Here is a 21,276-nt window from a genome sequence, read left to right on the forward strand (position 1 = left end):
TTTGGGGTTGAACACCTGCCTCACGCTCAGGCAAACCATGTGGTGTCCCCAGCTGCCCCCTCCTCCATATGAAGCCCTGCAATGGTAACAAGGAGCGGGTGACTGATGTTTGGAAACAATGAGAAATCACTTCCAGTCAATAATGGGTCACAGAGCTTTGTATCGTGAGCTAGTGGCAAAACTCGTCCAGAAAACTTAGTAAGTGTTTTTCAGACACATGTGAAGGCTAGGAATTGTGGGACCCTCCCTGAACAGTCTGCCACATTTCTACTTAAGGGAAAAGCAAAGCATCTGACCATGGCTCTCCCTGAGGCTGAGGCACACATGAACAATGCCTAGGTCTCCTTTGTAGGAGCCTGAGGGTCCCTAACCTAGAATCAAGCCCATGGCTGTTTGCTGTGGTTAGCAGCTACAAGTAGTGCACGTGTGATATGACACTGTTCTCCAAAGAATTTCATCTCCAAACTCCTAGAGCATTTTCTAAATCTAATAAATTACAGCATTCCAGGTACCAGTGGTCGTGTAGCCCTTTATCCACAGATGCAACTGGAAAATGACTTGTCCAGGGTCACAAGGGAATGGCAGAACACGAGCTGAAACCTGGGTCTTTAAGCCTGGGCTAGTGCTCTTCCCACAGCACAATGTTAACATCCAAAGGCCACTCCACGCATCAAAATGGTGTTCACAATGTCAGTCTCGCTAGAAACCAGGATTTTGTATTGTGGCTAAAGTTCCGTATCCTGGTGGACAGAATGGTAGCGTGAATGTAAACCAAAGGCCCTAACTATCTGGACCTAAGAACTTCAGGGCTCACACTAAAAAGTTAAGCTTAGGGCTCACACTAAAATGTTAAGCTTTTAGGGGAAGGTAAGATGGAAATGTGTGTACAGACAATAGCCTCCAAATGCATCTAATTTCTTTTCTAAGCAGTGGTATTCTTCATTTCCACAAGAGGGCAGCAGCCCCTGAATGGTGTGGCAATGGCTAAACACTGAGTTCCGGAAACAGACACTTTCGGCTCAGTGACTGGCAATCAACAGTTCACTGAATCAAATAGTGCTTTTTTTGGAGCTGCATGTTAGCCTGGGGACTATAAGGGAACATGCTCTGATAAAAATAAACTGAAATCGGTGTAAGGAGCCCTGTACTGTGGAATCGGGAGGTCGGGGTAGAGAGATGGCAAGGATGATCTGGTCCAGCCCTTTCCTGATAACTGAAGGGCTTTCTGAGCATCTGAAGCAGTGAGATCCAGCTTCTGGTGAAGGTGGGACGGTGTCAGCAGGCAGTCCACTCACAGTTGGGCATCTCTGGTAGTTGGAATAATCTTCCTAAACCAAGAAACTTGCCTCCCTCTAACTTCACAGAGGGGTATCCTTGGGCTGTCCCCTAGGGCTCTCCCAGGTGTTGACCTTCTACCATTCTGAAGATAGTTGGCCACTTCTAAGTCTTCAGTCTAAATATTTCTAGTTCCCTTAACCATCCCTCCCTTTATGAGTTAGGGAGTTACTGATCTCTCTGGTAACTGAACAGGTTTAAAAGTCAGATCTAGCCTCCTCACATATTACTTTTGTTATTGGGTCTGTGCTGTCCATAGAAAACCTTCTCCAAAATCTAGAGGCTCAGCTCATGGAAACCAAGGCCTCTCCCAAGCAGGAAGCTGGAACTGGAGGTGAGCACTGACCATGGGCCTTGGGACCAACTCACAGAGGCTGGGACTCTGATTCAAGCTTAGGTTGCTGGAAACCTCAATATACTCTGACGTAAGACATTCTTTTCTCTGGTTCTACTACACATTTCCCCAGGATCTACTATTCAGTAGCACTCAAGTGTGGCCGTAGCACCAAGGAAGCTTCATTAGTGGTTTACCTACTAGATGTTCATTGTTCCGATAAAACTTGGAAAGTGCAGGTAAGCATGAAGAAGAGAGTTCCATAATCCTATGACTTTGAGAAAATTTAACACTTTATCATATAGAACCTTTCAACAATCATGACTTTACCACCTGCGGCTTTGCCCTTCTGTCTTCTTAAGCCAAAGCCCACGGCAATTCTGGCTGTCTTCTCCTGAGGACCACATATATATAAGATTATGGGAATCATGTCAAGAAGAGATGTGTTCAAGGTGTAAACTTGCAGTACATGAGATTACAAAACAGCCGTGTGGTTTAACCTGAGGGGTCCATTGAAAAACAAAAATAATTTCCAAATAACAAAGTTCTGTTGAATTCCTTAGATTACATGTGCCATGAGGGGAATTGTGGTCCTTTAGCAGTCTTTCTCAAAAGCCTCTTTCTTCTTTTTTTTTTTTTTTTTTTGAGTTGTCTAACTTTGTTGCCCAGGCTGGAGTACAGTGGTGCGATCTTGACTCACTGCAACCTGCAACCTCTACCTCTGGACTGAAGCAATTCTCTTGCCTCAGCCTCCTGAGTAGCTGGGATTACAGGTGTGTGCTACCATGCCTGGCTAATTTTTGTATTTTTAGTGAGATGAGGTTTCACCATGTTGGCCAGGCTGGTCTCGAACTCCTGACCTCAAGTGATCCACCTGCCTCGGCCTCCCAAAGTGCTGGGATTACAGGCGCGAGCCACTGCACACAGGCAAAAGCCCCTTGCTTCTCATGGGTCTGCTGTTGTTTCCTTCAGCCACTTTGGTTTTCAGGGAGGGTTCAGGAAACCATCCTCCACTGTGCTTCTTTCTGGCCTTTGCTATCCCTGTTTCCCATCATGAGACCCCAGGAACTGAAGTGGTGAGGGTGAATCCTGTGAGACGATGAGGAGTGAGACCAGGCTGAAGTGTGAGATGCAGTAGCCCTCCTCCACCTCCACCAGAAGGCAGGGGCGGAATAAGGGCTGAAAGGTTTGTGTGTACATTTCTGGGTTATCCAGAGAGGGAGGGAGAGAGAGAGAGAGATGGGGCCTAGGTGGCTTACTTCTAAGTGCTTCAACAACCTGTGAAAATACCAGGGAGTTACCCATACGTTTTGCTAAGGATTCTGAAAGATAAACATGAGTGTGGAAGATATATAGAAGATATATTTTAAGCCAATAAGGGCTGGCATGAAGAATGTAATAACAGATTCAGTCTACATACCCTGATTACAGAAGAACCCGCCTTAATAGATGATGACCGAAGCACGGAATGTGCACTGAACCATTGAAGGTGATGCAGAGAAGAGTTACGTGTGTGTGCGGGTGTGTGTGTGAGTGTGTGTGTATTTAACAGCTTTACCGCAATGTAATTCACATACCATCCAATTCACCCATTGAAAGTGCCATTCAATGATTTTTAGTATAGTCACAGAATGTGCATCCATCACAATCAATGTTATAACATTTTCATGTTCTCTCCCCACCCCCAAAAGATTGTACCCGTTAGAAGCCACTCTCCGTTTCTCCCCAACCCTACCAGTCCTGGGCAACTACTGATCTTTCTGTGTCCATGGATTTGCCTGTTCTGGATTTTTTTTCTTTTTTTCTTTCAGACAGAGTCTCATTCTGTCGCCCAGGCTGGAGTGAGTGGCGTGATCTCAGCTCACTGCAACCTCTGCCTCCCAGGTTCAAGTGATTCTCATGCCTCAGCCTCTCGAGTAGCTGGAATGATAGGCGTGCACCACCATGCCTGGTTAATTTTTGTGTTTTTAGTAGAGACGGGCTTTCACCATGTTGGCCAGGCTGGTCTTGAACTCCTGACCTCAAGTGATCCACCCTTCTCGACCTCCCTAAGTACTGGGATTATAGGCGTGAGCCACCGCGCCCGGCCTGTTCTGGATATTTCTTATAAATGGAATCATACAGTGCATCTTTCAGTTAGCATAGTGTTTCCCGGGTTCATCCAGGTCATAACACATAATCAGGCTTCATTTCTTTTTATTACCAAATAATATTATATGAATATACTACTTTGTGTGTATCCATTCATTGGTGGACAGACATTTGAGTTGCAACTGCTTTTGGGCCATTGATGCTGCTATCAACATTCATGTACAAGTTTTTGTGTGGATGTATGTTTCATTCCTCTGGAGTATATCCCTAGGAGTGGAATGGCTGGGTCATACGATAACTCCGTATTTAACCTTCTGAAGAACTATCAAACGACTTACCAAAGTGGCTCCCCCGTTTTCTATTTTCACTGGCAGTGTGCAGGAGTGGGGTTTTTTATAATGCCCAATAATCGGATTTATTCTGGAAGCAAGTAGCTTCCAGCTTATTTACTGAGCTTTTAAAGATAAACTTAATGTCGTTTCTTAAGAAAAACCAGGTCTTTCTTTACTGTCAGACTCCAAGTGCTTTAATATAGTTGAAACTAAAGAAACATAAATTTTTCATTCTGCCTCTTAATTGCATGGGAAACTGCACTTATTAAGCATTCAGTTTAATGACTATATGACACTTTATCATAAATATACCCATATTGTCTCTGTTGTTTAACATTTAGCATATTTTCAACTTTTGCTTACACCGTGATGAATTTATTGGTGCATAAATATTCGTCTGTGTTCTGGGATATTTAAGAGACTTCCAAAAGTATAGGACAAAGAATATGAACGCTACCAAAGCTCATTACTTATATTGGCTCCACTGCTTTAAAAAAGATGTATGACAGCCTTTGGTCTCACCATGATTTCATTGCACCTTCTCTAGCACTGGGTGTTCATTCTTGTTAAAACACTAAAACCGGAAACACCTTAATTTTAAGAAAATTTTCTATTAGAGTAACATACATAGAAAACTGCACAGATCGTTAATGTGATAGCTTGATACATTTCCACAAAATAAACACACCTGTGTAACAAGAGCCAAGTTACTAGACAGGACATTTCCAGCCTCTCAGAGGTCCCCATCCTGTCCCCTTTCAGTGACTAACCATCTCCCCTTTCTCCCCAGAAACCGACATCCTGACTTGTAATAGGCAAAAAAAAAAAAAAAAAAAAAAAAAATCCTTGCAAATTTAATGCATAAAAAAGTATACTGTATTAAAGTAAACCAGGTTATCACAGAATTCCAAAATTTTTAAGCCATCTGTATTTCTTGTGGAAAGCCATGTACTTTGCAAAGATAGCTTTCTTCATTTTAAGGTCCCCAAATGGGTGGAGGACAAGGAGCCCACATGATTTCTGCAATCCAGGAAATCTGACTCTGGCCTGCGGCCAGTGTGCCCTGGCGGTGCCCAGGATCCCTCTTGGGCAGCACCTGGACTTCTTTCTTGCCATCTTGTCTACGTAATGATGGGCTTTTTCCTGTCCCTCCTATATCACCAAATCAAACTCCAGAGGATGCCAATCCAAGACTGAAAGCCAGCAGCAGAGCTTTTACACGAGGAATGGACCATTTCACCCAAGGCAGGACACTGCTAAACTCACTACTCTACTCCTGATCAATTTTTCTAGAGGTGGTGAGTTCCCTTTCTAGAACAGGATAGAATAAATATCTTAGGGGGCCATTGCTGTTTCCCCTACAGACCTGTACAGAAGCCTGGGATGGGAAGCTCTGGCTTCTCAGCTTGAGGACAACAGGATCTTTTTCTTAGATCAGACCTGGCACTTTTCCCCAGCTCTGCCTCATGGGCTCTGTTCCTGGTCTTCCCCTTGCTTTGGAAAATACAAATACCAACATACAGGAAGTGACATTAACACAAATTCAAGCAACTGGAGCTCTCTGGGGAGGCATTTAGTACTCTGCTGCTGCCATGTAAAAAGAAGGCATAAGGAATAGAGTTTTCCTCAAGAGCCCAGGAAAGATTCCAAGTGCATTGCTGTTGTCAGCACGAACCCCCATGCCCACCTCAGCCCACTATCCTCTAATATTGAAGATAGGGCAGGGGGAACATTACTGCCCGCTACCTGAGGTTCAGGGAGGCCAAGTAACTGACCCAGATTTAGTGGAAGAACTGGATTGGAACTCGGGAATGCTGAAATCTAGTGGAGATTCCTTCTGTCACTCTGTGTTCCTGCTGTGCAGAAAGGTCCTCAGATTGTGGTAGCCTAACATGGAAAATCATGGGCTTTGGAGAACAGCAGATCCGAGATGAAATCTATGTTCTACCATTACATTATGAGAATTTAGACAAGTTGTTTACTATCTCTGACCCTATTTATCACATAAATGGGGACAATAAACTGTTAAAGATTAAGAGAAAACACTACAAAATATCTACCAGAGTATCTGGGTTTGAATCCTGGCTTTGCCTTTTTCTTATTGATTGCATGACAAATGGCAGAAATGTCATACAGTAGAAATGAGAGATGAGAGGTCCTCTGGGTGAGTGGGGAACTGTTTCATCTCATCGCCTCCATTTCTACATCTCGAATAATATACCTAAAAAAACAAACAAACAAAAAAAACCTAGGGGCCAGGTGCAGTGGCTCACACCTAGAATCCCAGCACTCTGGGAGGCCAAGGCAGGAGAATGACTTGAGGCCAGGAGTTTGAGGCCAGCCTGGGCAATATAACAAGGCCCTGTCTCTACAAAAATAAAAATGAAAATTAGCCAAGCCTGGTGGTGTGTATCTGGGGTTCTAGCTACTCGGAAGGGCTGAGGCAGGAGGATCTTTTGAGCCTAGGCGTTCAAAGTAGCAGTGAGCTATGATCATGCCACTGCACTCTAGCGTTGGCAACAGAACTAGCCCCTGTCTCTAAAAGAAAAGGAACAACAAGCCTTATGTTTTTATGATAAAACGAGTTCACAGCTTTGGGAGATTCAAGGCTCATGCCTCAATGACTATGTCATTTAGCCTTAGTTTCCTTATCTGTAAAGCAATCTGAGCTGGGATTATCTCTGTATCACCGGGTGATTGTAGACATCCAAAGTAGGTGTTCACTTCGGCAGCACATACACTAAAATTAGAATGATACAGAGAACATTAGCATGGCTCCTGCACAAGGATGACGTGTTTAAAAAATTTTTTTTTAAAGAAAAAAAAATCAAAATTAGTTGCAAACTATTTTATCATCTCATGATCTCAGAACAAAGGAAAAAGATTCCATGTCTCCTAGAAGAATTAGTGACCTTAAGTTGCCTTGAGTGTCTAGAGGAAGCTAATGTCTTATGGTCTCTCTCATGTGGCTGATGAGAGATGTTCTGTTAATGATGGTACTGAAGCCAGATGTTAAGTAACTTGCCCAAGTTCACATAGGTAGTGTGACCAGCCTGGCTTTAACTCATAGCTTGTTCTCCAAAGACCGTGGTTTTTTGTTTGTTTTGTCTTTGTATTGTAGGGTAAGAAGGTTATGACCAGGCCCTTAAGTGTTATCAGAGAAATAAGGTCAATGGCCATAAATGTGGGTATCCAAAATTTCTTAGTAGGATGGCTAACCTTAGGGCTACCAGAATTGTATTCCTAAGTAAAACTATTTCAGGAAAGACAGGCTTGGCACTGGCACCCTTTTCATAAGAACAAAATAAAATACCAAATTCTTCTGACCTTGTACTGTCTTCTCTCCACGTCCACCACCACGACTCCTAACCATATTAAAAGAGAGGCCCCCAGAGAGCTGCCCTGAGAGTGGTCGGCATGGCAGCTGGAAGGTCTGATGCACCCACTAACCCAGAGGACCTCTCATTTCTGCTATATGACACCCAGCAACGAGCAGGTCTTGGAGGACAGGGATGGGTAGTTACTAGAGAGCTCTTACAGCCTGAGGACAAGACAAGATCCTGTGGCTCCTGAGGGACCCAGGCAGGCACAAGGAGCAGGTGTCAGCTCCAGAAGCCCTTCCCCTGAAGCTCCAGAAGCCTTTCCCCTGCAGGTCCCTGAGTCTTGGTGGCACAGCCCTGTCCCATCAGGGAGTGAGTGCCCTTCCCCAAGGAGAAGCTTCAGGGAAAGCAGCCCTGGGCATCACCCCCAGGCAGCAGCTGCTCATGCCCGAGAGAGGGAGCCCACCTTCCCCAGCTCTGGCTGCACCCTTAGACCCCAAGGCCCAGCCACCACTGCTCAGTTTGGTCATTGACGATGCCTAGAGATTGTGTCACCAGTCATTCCAGAGCAAGAATGACTTCTCAGCTCAGTGCCCAAAAAAAGGAGAGAGGTCTTGAATCCTAATTCCTAGATAGGTGATTGACCACGTCATGGCATCTCCAGGAAGTGCTAATTTTTGAATAGATTTCTAGAAAGTACCAGATGTGTCCTTCTCAAGCTGTTCTCTCTTCTTCTCTTCCTCTTTCTCCCCCTCCCACTTCCTTTCCCCAAATCCAAACACTCAGGTGCTCAGAATGACAGAGACAGCTGTGCTGTAGCCCTTCGGGTTGGCCGGGGCAGTCTGGGTTTTTTTTGCTAGTTGGAGGACAAGGTGAGGAAGGCATATTGTAATCAAGTAGCAGCAACAGCTTCTACTCTAGAGATTTTTAGGCCCAGAAAGGACTGACTCTCCCCTCCCCTTTTTTTCTTTTGTTGAGACAGTCTCACTCTGTCTCCCAGGCCCAGGCTGGAGTGCAATGGCGCAATCTTGGCTCACTGCAACTTCCGCCTCCCGGGTTCAAGCGATTCTCCTGCCTCAGCCTCCTGAGTAGCTGGGATTACAGGCGTGAGCCATTACACCCGGCTAATTTTTATATTTTTAGTAGAGACAGGGTTCCACCATGTTAGCCAGGCTGGTCTCGAACCCCTGACCTCAAGTGATCTGTCCACCTCGGCCTCCCAACGTGCTGGGATTACATGTATGAGCCACCGCGCCCGGCCTGACTCTTTTCTGAAGCCTGCCCTTGGACTGACCTGGCCCTGAACAGAAAGAAGATGCCCAGCAGCAGCAGCACCATCATGGACCCCAGCGTAAAGCCCTCATAAGTTTCAGGTCTGTGTCAGTTAGTGCATATGGGGAAACTTAGAGTAGCCATAGGCACAGGTATCTGTGTGTCTGAAGAGGCAGCAGTACTTTTAATCTTGTTACAGAAGTAAAATTAAAAGAAAAAACCGCACACACACACACAAAAACCTTGCAACTCTTGCTGCATTTCCACTATTTACCATCAGGTGTCAGTAGACCACACGGGAAGAGGGAGCTTTAAGAGCTGGGTGCTTAAGTCCGTGCCTGGGGAGGCAGCTCCTCCTCCGTATTCCTGTGGATCTCTTAGTGGGAGTCATCCTAGGCACCTCCTTTCCCCGTGTCCGCTGCCCTCGTTCCACCCCTGGTCTGGTCTGCCCTTGTATTCCCCGCAATTCTACACTGTAAGATGCCTTCTGTGTTCTCTGCAGGGCATCCCTCCCTGACTCAGGCTAGCAATGGCCGGAATTCGTGCATTTACTGTGTGCCAGCTTGCCCTTATCATCTGATTTACTTATCAAAACAGCTCTCTGACATAGGCACAACTAGTTAGGCAGATTGACAGATCAGGAAGGGGCCTGGAGAGATGAAGGGCAGCTTCGTGGGATGCATGCATGTGGACTTTACCTGGGCGGTTTCCCCAGAGGCAGAGCCATGGGGCAGAGACGTGAGGCCACTCCTCTCTCCAAATCGTGCTAAACCACTGGGCTTTAAGTCAGCTCACAGGACAACTTTTAATAGTTTCTGCTACCTCATGGCAAAGCTCAAAGGCTGACCTAATTCTTCCCAGCACATTGCACAGGCAGAGAGACAGCGATTATGCAGGAGGGCAGCTTCCTTCCTGCCCCAGAGGCCCTGGCCCCAAGCACACCAGCTTTTTTGTCTTCTCCCAAATAAGTCATACTGGAAAGCTCTCTTGCCCTAGATTTAGGAGAGCAAATATCAGGAGGGTGCTACTTCTTTGGTCACAATCCAGCCGGGTGTGTTGGCTCACTCCTGTAATCCCAGCACTTTGGGAGGCTGAGGCAGGTGGATCACTTGAGGTCAGGAGTTTGAGACCAGCCTGGCCAACATGGTGAAACCCCGTCTCTCCTAAAAATACAAAAATTAGCTGGACATGGTGGCGCACGCCTGTAATCCCAGCTACTTGGGAGGCTGAGGCACAAGAATTGCTTGAACCCAGGAGACAGAGGTTGCAGTGAGCCGAGGTCAGACTGCTGCACTCCAGCCTTGGGGACAGAGCAAGACTCTGTCTTCAAAACAAATCCTACTCTACACTTAAGTCCAGGTTGAGTAGTGTCCCCTGCCAAAAACTATATATTTAAATCCTAACCCCCAGTACCCAGAATGTGACCTTATTTGGAACTAGGGTCATTGTAGATATTAGTTAAGATGAGGTCACACTGAAGTAGGGTGGGCCTCTAATCCAATATGACTGGTGTCCTTATTTAAAAACGGCCATGGGAAGACAGAGGTCCTGTGTGAAGATTGGAGTGATGCGGCTACAAGCCAAGGAATGCTGAAGGTTGCCAGCAAAGCACTGGAACCTGGGAGAGCTGCAGGAAATAGATTCTCCCTCACAGCCTGTGGGAGGAACCAAACTTGCTGACACCTTGATTTTCAGACTTCCAGAACTGTGAGAGAATATATTTCAGTTGTTGAAACCACCTGGCCTGTGGTTCTTGGTTACAGTAACCCACTCGAGCAAAGGAATATAGTTCCTATTCCAATGCCTCCTCTTCAGAGCCATGGGGTCTTCCCTGCGGCAGGTCAGGACTGATGTCCCTGAGGGGCCCAGAAAGGCACAAGGAGCAGGTGCCAGCCCCAGAAGGCCTTTCCCTGTGGGCTCTAGAGTCTCAGGGGCACAGCTCTGTCCCCTCTAAGGAGAAGCTCTGGAGAAGGCAACCCTGGGCATCACCCCCAGGTGGCAGCTTTGCATGTCTGAGCCCACCTTCCCCCAGTCTGGCTGGTCCTATAGACCCAAGGCTCCGGGTGCCAGTGCTGGGGGTTTGTTCACTGGTGATCGGATGTCCAGAGCACTCACTCAGCGAACATTGAATTTCAGGCTGTCTTGCTCAGCCTAGGAGCTATTTAGATTGGCCTTGTTTTATCTCAGCCAAGACAGATCTACCCCACTAGGGCCCTAAAGGAGGCAGGTAGCCCAAGAGGTAACGTGGTCACGGCTGAGAAGGGACAGATAAAGGGGTTGGAGGGAGGAAGAAAGAAGGAAGCCATCCCTTCTTGAGCAAGGTCTGAGCACCAGGAGGCCCGGAGGGGGCTACCTGGTGTTTTTCTGTCACCTGACCTTACCCGTTTTTTCCGGGGACAGGTGCCAGGACTTAACCCTTTCTAGAGGCACCTTGGGTCTTAGTGAGGAAAGAGTACGTTGAATATTATTGACAGGTGTTTTACATACACCTTCTCATGCCCACCCTGTAATGACTGATTCCTGTTTCACAGACGAGAAAACTGAGGTTTGGGCTAGATAACCAAAGTCCGACGGCACGCTAGGTCTCACCACCAGTCTCCATAGCTGCTCCTGCTCTGTCTGGTTCCAAAACTCCAGCTTTTAGAACAGAATCCTCCTGTTTATGGTGTTGGTTTTGACTTCTCTTGTGGAGAAGCTCTGGGGTTTAAGGTGGAGCCCCATGGGTGACCCTAGAGCAGCCAGCTGGGACTCTGTGCCACAGAGGAGACTGGCGCTAAGCATCTTTATCACCAAGGTCACTGCTGATCGTTATCAAAACCACCAAATGCCCCATTCTCCTCCTGCAGCCTGCCCAACAGCCTGGGGCTCCTGTAAGTGAGCTGCTGTTAAACAAAGGGCTGCTCGTGCTGCCCTCCCCCCACCCAGGGCCCAGCGGGGACAGCAGGTATCTAAGCAAACGGGAGCGGAACCGCAGCTGCCACCCAGCACATTAAACACTCTGTTTTCTTAATTCCCCCTCCCTGCTAAGTGCTGATTACCGGGTCTGCCTGGGGCCTGATCCTTCCAGCCACCTGACTTCAGCCAGTGGGGCATCCAGAGAACGAGAGCAGCTGGCGGGTCACACTTCAGGCGGGGCAGCAGATGCAAGACACTGATTATTCTGGGAGGGCTGCACCCAGGGGCCGGCATTTGCACTTCAAAGGGGGACGGGCCCCTGTGCCCCACTCTTGGGACCTGGGTCTATTCTGGGGAAAATCATGTTGCTTTGAGTGAGTTACCCACCCGGGCCCCACCCCCTTCTTAACAGAGGGCGGTTTAAACAACCTCTGGGAGTTCACAGGCACTCGCTAGACACTCCCCGGAACCCTCCCCTGTCTGGCAGCTCTCCTTTTCATGGGGTTTGCTCCTATCTGGATGGAGCAAGAGGGACTCGGGCGTTTAGCAAGCCCCAAACCAGTGCTTGCACCCTTGAATCTCAGTCCTCCCAATGCCCCTTTTTATAGATTGAATTGTGTCCCCCCAAAAGACATGTTGATGTCCTTACTCCCAGGATTTCAGAATGTGACCTTATTTGGAAATAGGGTCATTGCAGATGTAATTAGTTAAGAGAAGGTGGCTCTTAATCCAATAGAACTGGTGTCCTTATAAGAAGAGAGACCCAGAGGGGGAAACACCGCATAAAGACACAGAGACAGGGAAGAGATAGCCATGTAGACAGAGGCGAAGATGGGAGTGATGTGACTACAAGCCAAGGAACACCTGGGGCCACCAGAAGCTGAAAGAGGCGAGGAAGAAATCTCCCCTGGAGCCTTCTGGGGGAAAGGAGCCCTGGACCAAACACCTCGATCATGGATTCTCAGCCCCTGGAACTGGGAGAGAATTAATTTCTGTTGTTATAAGTCACGTGGTCTGTGTAACTCATTATGGCAGCCCTAGGAAACTGAGAGACCCCTGAACTTCGTGGCAAAGCGTCACAAGGATCTCACTATGGCGTGATCCCACCCTGAAGCATGGCTGCGACAACCAGCCCTAGGGCTCACACCCCTCACCCACTCCCCATTTCGCTCCTCCACGCCCCCCCCCACTTGTAATTAAGCCCCAAAGTGACTAAGGAGTAACCAGTGCCCTGAGACCCCATCCCGAAATGGACAGATTGGACTAGACGCAAAGACCACCCCTTCTGTGCCCGCAGGGCAGGCGTTGCTGGCTTCCCTTCCTCTCAGAGCCTCTAAGAGAAAGCAGGGCCCGTCACTGTGCCCACCTTTCCGGGAGATATAAAGCAGGGGGAACCCCACCTCATGCTAACCCTGCTCCCAGCTCCCCCCACCCCCAGGGTCCTGGGGGTCTTCACGGCCTCCATGTGCCTCATTGGGCTGTGGCAGGGAAAGCCCTCAGCTCTCCTGGCCACCTCCCCCATGGTCGCAAGTCTTTCCTCTCTTCTCTCTGTCGAGTACAATAGCCTGGAAACAGCCACTTTCTCTGTCATTTACTGCCTAGAATGGCCTCGCCAGGCAGCCCAAGTCCTTTCTGGATCACCATGACCCTATGGGTAGGAGGAGCTGGGCCCCTGGAAGTCAAGGGGTTTGCTCAAGGCCAATTGGGAGAACTGGCCACGAGCTCCTAGGAAGTCTGACTCCCCATCCAGAGCCCTTCCTGCCCTCGTACTGAGCACCTGCTGGGGCCAGTAGGTGCTGGGTTGGCTTCTGGGACCGATGCATTGAAGGGTAAGATGGGGCCACCTGTCAGAGGTCACCTACAGCTGAGCTGGCTTTCAGTAAGGAGACTGGCTCTTGGACAACCCACAGAACAACTACAAGCAGCCACCTCCACCCTAGCCCTCTTCCTTCACCAGCCCAGACTCTGGCTGGACGCTGAGGAACACTGGAGGCATTCAACCAAGGTTCCTTCTCCCCGAGAGTTTGCTTCCTGGCGGTGAGTGTCCGCAAACCTCTACACAGTTGGCTGTGGGGCAGGAGGAGGTGCGTGAATGTAGCCCATGCTGCAGCTTGGCCCGGGATGTGAGGTTTGGTTTTGATGCCATCCATGGAGGACTTGGGGGTTGGGGACTGGTGAGAGACTCTGCCACATCCATTAGGCTTTGGTTTGTGGGGCAGGGTTCAGAGGCGGGGGGGCGCAGCAATAATGAGTGCAGAGAAGAGGGGAGAGAAAGGAGGGTAGGGGGAGACCTGGAGAGTGACCCAGATTCCCTTCCAGGGTGAGGCTTTCATTCCCCAGCTGTCTAGAGTGCAGAGCTGCATCCCTCTTTGAGACTTGCCCTCAGCTGGAGAGAGCTTCCTGGCCCAGGCACACATCCATCCCAGCTTGGGGAGTCAGCCCAGGCACTGGCTGAGGTGTGGGGTTGGAGTAAGGGTGGGGACGTCAAAGCCTAGCCCTCTCACCCCACCCCGGGTGAGGAGCAGCTGAGCCCTCTGTTGTGACTGGCCCGTGGTGAACTCGCCTCTCTACCCATCCTTCTGACTTCTTTTCCTCAAGGTCTTCCCCAAGGTGTACCCAGAAAAGCTTTCCTCAGACAGGTCTACACCCAGAAACTTCCCTCAGACAGGTCTACACCCAAAAACTTCCCTCAGACAGGTCTGCGCCCTGAGTCCTCATCCACATCGCAGGCACTTCCAGGAGGTTAGCAGGTGCCCTGGTGCCCATGGGGGTGGGGGTGAAATGAAAGAATGGAAGGAAAGCAGCACCTTCCATATGCGGACACCCTTCAGCCCCTCCCACCCACATCCACACATACACACACACACACACACACTCACATCTACCCTTATGTATACACACACATACACACAAATGCATACACACGTACACATATACATAAACACACATAGATATGCATATACAAATACACACACCCACACGCACACACACCTACCCCCATGTATACACACATACACACAAATACATATACATATATACACACACAGACATGCACATATGTACACATACACACCTACCCCCATGTATACACACACACACACACATATACATATATACACACATACACACAGATATGCACATATATATACATACACCATACACGCACACCTACCCCCATTTATACACACACACACACATACCTATACAGATATACACACACATACACACAGATATGCACATACGTATATGTACATACACACTCACACCTACCGGTATATATACACACACATACAAATACACACGTACACATATACATATATATACACAGATATACACATACACATACACACTCACACCTACCACCCCACACACATACATATACATATACATATGTACACACACATACACACAGATATGCACACATATACATATACACATATACACACAGATATGCACAAAATACACATACACACATTCACACCTACCCTCATGTATACACTCACATACACACAATACATACACACATACACATATACATATATACACACACTTTCACATACATACACTCAACCCACCCCCATATATGCATGCAATTTACATAAACGTATACATGCATACACATATATACACGTAGACTCACACCCACACATACACACATGCACTTACGCACACTCACACATACACGTGCAGACATACACATGCATGCGCACATACACTCACCCCCATATATACACATACACACGTATACACAGACTCACACATGCACAGCTATACATATATGCATACACTAACACATACACATACATACACACGTACATACACGGACACACAAAAAAACACATGCATGCACACACACACACCCCTATGAAGCCCTAAGTTTAAAAGACATCTAGAAACTAGAGAAAAAGAGCAGTGTGTGTGTGTGTGTGTGTGTGTGTGTGTGTGTACAGGAAAAGCACATTTGCTTGATAGGCTTTTTCCTTTTCTGAGATAGCTGTACCCTTGGGGAGTCTATAAGTAGGAAAATCCTCGATCAAACTATAATATTGTAAGACAGCAGCAGGAAATTGGGCCTGAGCGTGTACACTGCTCTTGGGCTCAGGAAGCAGGGGGAGGCAGAGGGTAACGGGATTGGGTGGTGGGAGCGGGACTTTGAGTGGAGGACTTGCCTTTGGTTTTCTGCAGCATGAGTCTTGGGTGATGCCAGCTCTCCCTGGAGCTGGCCCATTGGCATGGCTGTGTCCTCTCCCACTTTCTAAGTATAGTCTTGGAGGCCCAGCCAGATGAATGCTGGAGCCAGAATTTCCCTGGAAAGCGTTTGCTTCGCAGAGGAAGGGCCTGGGAAGCTGAGGAAGGAGGCAGGTGAGGTTGACAGTGGGCAATGGCGCTCAGGCCACTCCTTTCCTCTTTCTGAGGAGTGGGCGGGTCCCAGGCAACACCCCTGCTCCAGCATGGCAGCAATCCAGGTGGGCAGAGCAGGCCAAGCACCTCCCAGCTCAGATGGGTGTTTCTCAGGGGCCAGAAGAAACGGTGGCCAGGGAGAGCTGGGCCACTCTGATGCATAGTGTGGGAGGACAGCAGGGTGGCCCTGACCACCACTGTGACTTTTGTCCACAGCTGTAGCAAGGCTGGGAGGAGGAGGCAGCCCAGCAGCAGACCAAGAGCTTGTGCATTGGCTACAGTCAGGCCTGGGGCTGTGACTATCCACTGTTCACAGGACAGTGTAGAATGCAGGGCTGCTGTGAGGGTTAAATGCAAGTGACAGGATTGAGAAGTCAGCCAGCACCCAGCCCAGTCAATGCCAGGGACTCCAGGGCACTTCTTTTCTATTTGGTATGGGTAATACCCGCCACCCCCAGCCTGCTTTGCTGAGCCCCTGGAGTCTCTGCCTGGAAAAGCCAGTCAAGAAAAGGGAACCCTGGACCTTGAAACCCGCAGGCTATGTGTGCACGGCCCCCGCAACCCAAGAGGGGGCCATCTGAGTGACGGGCCGTGGCAGGCAAATCGTTCTGTTATTTTTGGTGTAAGAAATTTAATTTGCTTCACATGTCACTGATTACAACCGCTGTCATGAGCTTATTTACCTCTCAATTAGCTGTAACTGAGGCAGTGGGGGGCAAGGGGTAGAAGGACAATGGTGGGGGCTGCGTGTGTGCATGCTCTTGTGTGTGTGTGTGTGTGTGTGTGTGTGCATGCGTATACGCTCAGGCTGGCACTATGTGGCAGAGCTGAAAGAGGGGGGAGAGGGAAAGAGGTGCCAAAGGTGGTGAATAAGGATTTTAACCAGCTCCCTTTCGGCCGGGGGTTTTGGTCAGTGTCACAGTCGCAGGGTGGCCCGGCCCAACCCTTCTCCACCACACCCCCAGCAAATCCCTCCTTGTTCCTTTCTTTCCCCCGGCTGTGCCCTTGGTCCCAGGGGCATACCCCCATAAGGCAGCCTTCTGGTATTGAAACCTGGAGAGAAAAGGTCTCAGTGAGCTGGGGAGATAGCTCATCAGAATAAGATCAGTTGTTTCCATGGGGTAGAGCTTCGCCAGGCCAAGGGAGCCTGGTGCACCGCTGTAGCTCATCTTGGCTTGAAGCAGGGACATTTTGTTAACAAATACTAATGAGTATCATGTCACTAAATTGTGGTAGTCATAATAAACAGTAGCAATACTTTAACTTTTATTGAGCATTATCTCATAATTGTCAAAACAACCCTCTGAAGCCCAGAGAGTTTAAGCAATTTATTTTTTTATTTTTTATTATTATTAATTTTTGAGACAGAATCTCGCTGTGTCGCCCAGGCTGGAGTGCAGTGGCGCGATCTCAGCTCACTGCAACCTCTGCCTCCCGGGCTCAAGCGATTCTCCTGCCTTAGTCTCCTGAGTAGCTGGGTTTACAGGTGCGTGCCACCACGCCTGGCTAATTTTTGTATTTTTAGTAGACATGGGGTTCTCAACATGTTGGTCAGGCTGTTCTCGAACTCCTGACCTCAAGTGATCCACCCACCTCGGCCTCCCAAATTGTTGGGATTACAGACGTGAGCCGCCACACCCAGCCTAAGTAACTTATTTATTTTTTGAGACAGGGTGTTCCTCTATTGCCAAGGCTGGAGTGCAGTGGCACCATCACAGCCCACTGCAGCCTCAAGCTCCCAGGCTCAAGTGATTCTCCCACCCCAGCCTCCTGAGTAGCTGGCACTACAGGTGTGCACTACCGCGCTTGGCTAATTTTTGTATTTTTTGTAGAGGCGGAGTCTCCCTATATTTCCCAGGCTGGTCTCCAACTCCTGGTCTCAAGCAATCTTCCCACCTCAGCCTCCCAAACTGCTAGGATTATAGGAGCGAGCCACCACGCCTGGTCTAAGTAACCTTATCTCAGCAGCAGAGGAGTTTGGACGCTAACGTGGCCAGCTGATTCTCCAGATAAAGGACTTAACCTCTGTACGTGCTGCCTCTTGGAAGGTCTCAGGTAGAACACAGAAGTGGGCAGCAGAGGGGGGTCTTTTCATAAAGATTGTGATGGACAAGAGGAATCCCTCATTGTTGATGGAGCTAATGTTGATGATAGATGTGATGTTTTATGGAATGCGCTCTGGCCCCTCCCATCAGATTCAAGTTTGCAGAGGTGGGTGTTGGAACCCCATGAAATGGAGAGGCCTGAAAGCCAGCTAAGAGGGCTGGAGATGATTCTGAGGTCAGTGAAGAGCCACTCAAGCTTTTGGGCAGGGCAAGGTTATGATGTCAGCAGCACTGGAGGCGTAAACCGGACTGTTGTGTGTGAATGGATTTAATGGGCCAGAGTGGGGGCAAAGAAACTAGCAGGGTTATTAGAGCTGTCAAGGAGACCAGGTTTGTCATCAACTAGCCGTGTGACCTTTAGAAAGCCCTCTTGTCTTTCTAGGTCTCCCTTTTGTATGTCTATAAAATTGAGATGGTGAGAATTAGAAGATGTCTAAGGTCTAAGATGTCTTGGACATTTTGCAATCCTTTTGATGACCTCGAATGAGCTAACAGATGTAGAAAGAAAAGAGGGTGGTGGGGAGGGCTGTGAGGAGTGGATAGAGCCTGCAGGATCTACGATCTGATTGGACAGAGAGGATGATGGAGAGGCAGGAGTCAACAATGGCTCCAAACTGCAGTGAGAGATAGAGACACCTGGGGGAAAATCTGGATTATACAGTAGGCAGAATAAACTTGTGCTCGGAGCCCCAGTAAACACATCCCTCCCACTAAAACAAACAAAAAATATATAGATAAGTTAGCTGGGCATGATGGCTCATGCCTGTAATCCTAGCACTTTGGGAGGCTGAGGCAGGAGAATTGCTTGAGGCCAGGAGTTTGAAAGCAACCTGGGCAACATAGTGAGATCTCATCTCTACAAAAACATTTTTTTAATTAGCTGGATTTGGTGGCTAGTAGCTATTTGGGAAGCTGAGGCAGGAGGATCACCTGAGTCCAAGAGTTGGAGGCTGCAGTGAGCTATGATTGTGCCAGTGCACTCCAGCCTTGGTGACAGAGACTGTCTCTAAAATATATATATAGATAATTAAAGCTGAACATTTTTTAATTAAGTTACCTAGAAACTATTTTAATTTCAGCATCTCTATAAGAATTGTGCCACTTCACAAAATTTTGTCTTTAATTTCATATGTGAGAAGAACAACGTTTAATGCTTAAGGCTTTTCAAAGGTCTTTATTGGGAGGTGGTGGGAGGGGTTTGTTTTAGATGGAGAGGAAGGTAGACATGTCCAGTGGGTGGGAACAAGAAAAGCTGAGGTTAGGGAAGAAAAGCTGCAAGTCCCCTGGTAAGATAAGAAGGTGTCTGCTGAGGGCTGGCCATGGCGGCTCACGCCTGTAATCCCAGCACTTGAAAGGCTGAGGCAGGTGGATCACTTGAGCTCAGGAGTTCGAGATCAGCCTGGGCAACATAGCGAGACCCTGTTTCTACAAAAGAATACAAAAATTAGCTAGCCATGGTGGGGTGTGCCTTAGTCCCAGCTACTCAAGAGGCTGAGGCAGAAGAATTGCTTGAGCCCTGGAGGTGGTGGAGGCTGCAGTGAGCTGTGATCGCACCACTTCAGCCTGGGTTACAGAGTGAGACCCTGTCTTGTGTGCCTGTGTGCTCGTGGGCACACACACACACACACACACACACACACACACACACAACCATATCTACTGAGACCCCCAGAGAAGAGATCTCTTTTTTTTTTTTTTGAGATGGAGTCTCACTCTGTCATCCAGGCTGGAGTGCAGTCTCGGCTCACTGCAACCTCCGCCTCCTGGATTCAAGCAATTCTTCTGCCTCAGCCTCCCGAGCAGCTGGGACTAGAGGCACCTGCCACCACACCTGGCTAATTTTTGTATTTTTAGTAAAGACAGGGCCAGGCTGGTCTCGAACTCCTGAACTCGTGCTCTGCCCACCTTAGCCTCCCAAAGTGCTAGGATTACAGGCGTGAGCCGCTGTGCCTGGCCAAGAAGAGATTTCTAAGAGAAAGAATTTGGCATGGAGGGTGGGGAATCCAGGTTAGAAAAGGACAGCATGTGCTGTCAAGATAGTGACATCAGGTGATATTTGTGGTTCTCCAACTTTCCTTTCACTGTACCAGTTTCCCCACTTCACTCACTCTGCTCCAGTTACAGCACCTCCAGTTTCTCCACAGACAGCTTATATTACCCTCTTTATTTCCTTTGTAGCACTTATTATAGCGGAAAATTATTTATTTGTTTTCTTCCAAAGTGTAAACTTCATCAGGAGAAGGGACCTCGACTGCTTTGTTCACCTCTGTATTTCTGGCATCTAGAACAGGGCTGGTAAAAAGTAGGAGTCCAATAAATATTTATTGAAGGAATACATGCATGCATGCATGAAATTGTGATATTTCAGGCCTTGTGGCACCTGGGTTGGGGAGATATTTGGGGACAGTGTGACCTTCCTTAAATAACTCAGAAAACACCTGCTGCTGTGAATGCCTGGGGATGATCCCCAACTGTCTCCCTTCTCACAGGCTCAATTGTGCACTGAGTCCGTCTGGGGCTCGATAAAAATATTCTGAGACTGTGCAATGTGTGCGGTGGAGGCTGAGGATTGAGCTGCTTGTTGTCAAGGAAGAAGGAGTCTCTCTCTCTCTCTCCTTCTTTCCCTTTTTCTCTGTCTCTTCTCTCTCTCTCTCCCCTTTCCCTTTTGTTCTATTCTTTTTCCTAAAGTAATAAGCAGAGGGCTGAATGGGGTGGCTCATGCCTGTTATCCCAGCACTTCTGGCGGCTGTGGTGGGAGTATTACTTGAGGCCAGGAGTTTGAGACCAGCCTGGACAATATAGTGAGATCCCGTCTCTACAACAAAACAAGACAAAAAATAAAACAATAAGCATGTTTGGGAGGCTCCAGGAAGGCTGTTTCTAGGCAAGGCTCTGGAGGAAATGGGATCAGGAAAAGCCCTCAATTCTCCTCTCTTTGCCCCCTTGCCTCGCCGCTCCTCTTCCAGCTGGAATGGTCTTTCCCATGGCTCTGTGCTTTTCTTTATCTTTTTTTTTTTTTTTTTTTTTTTTTTTTTGAGACAGAGTCTCACTCTGTTGCCCTGGCTGGAGCGCAGTGGTGCAATCTCAGCTCACTGCAACCTCTGCCTCCTGGATTCAAGCGATTCCCCTGTCTCAGCCTACTGAGTAGCTACGATTACAGGCTTGCACCACCATGCCCAGCTAATTTTTGT

At 48.2% G+C, this 21,276-nt stretch overlaps 1 pseudogene; it reads left to right on the forward strand.

Moving 5' to 3' along the window:
• The first annotated feature begins 6,808 nt into the window (after positions 1 to 6,808).
• On the forward strand, positions 6,809 to 6,906 carry LOC112134745 (U6 spliceosomal RNA; annotated as a pseudogene).
• Positions 6,907 to 21,276: the final 14,370 nt, after the last annotated feature.

This window comes from Pongo abelii, chromosome 7 (assembly GCF_028885655.2).
Source record: "Pongo abelii isolate AG06213 chromosome 7, NHGRI_mPonAbe1-v2.0_pri, whole genome shotgun sequence".
In the NCBI taxonomy this organism is placed as follows: domain Eukaryota; kingdom Metazoa; phylum Chordata; class Mammalia; order Primates; family Hominidae; genus Pongo; species Pongo abelii.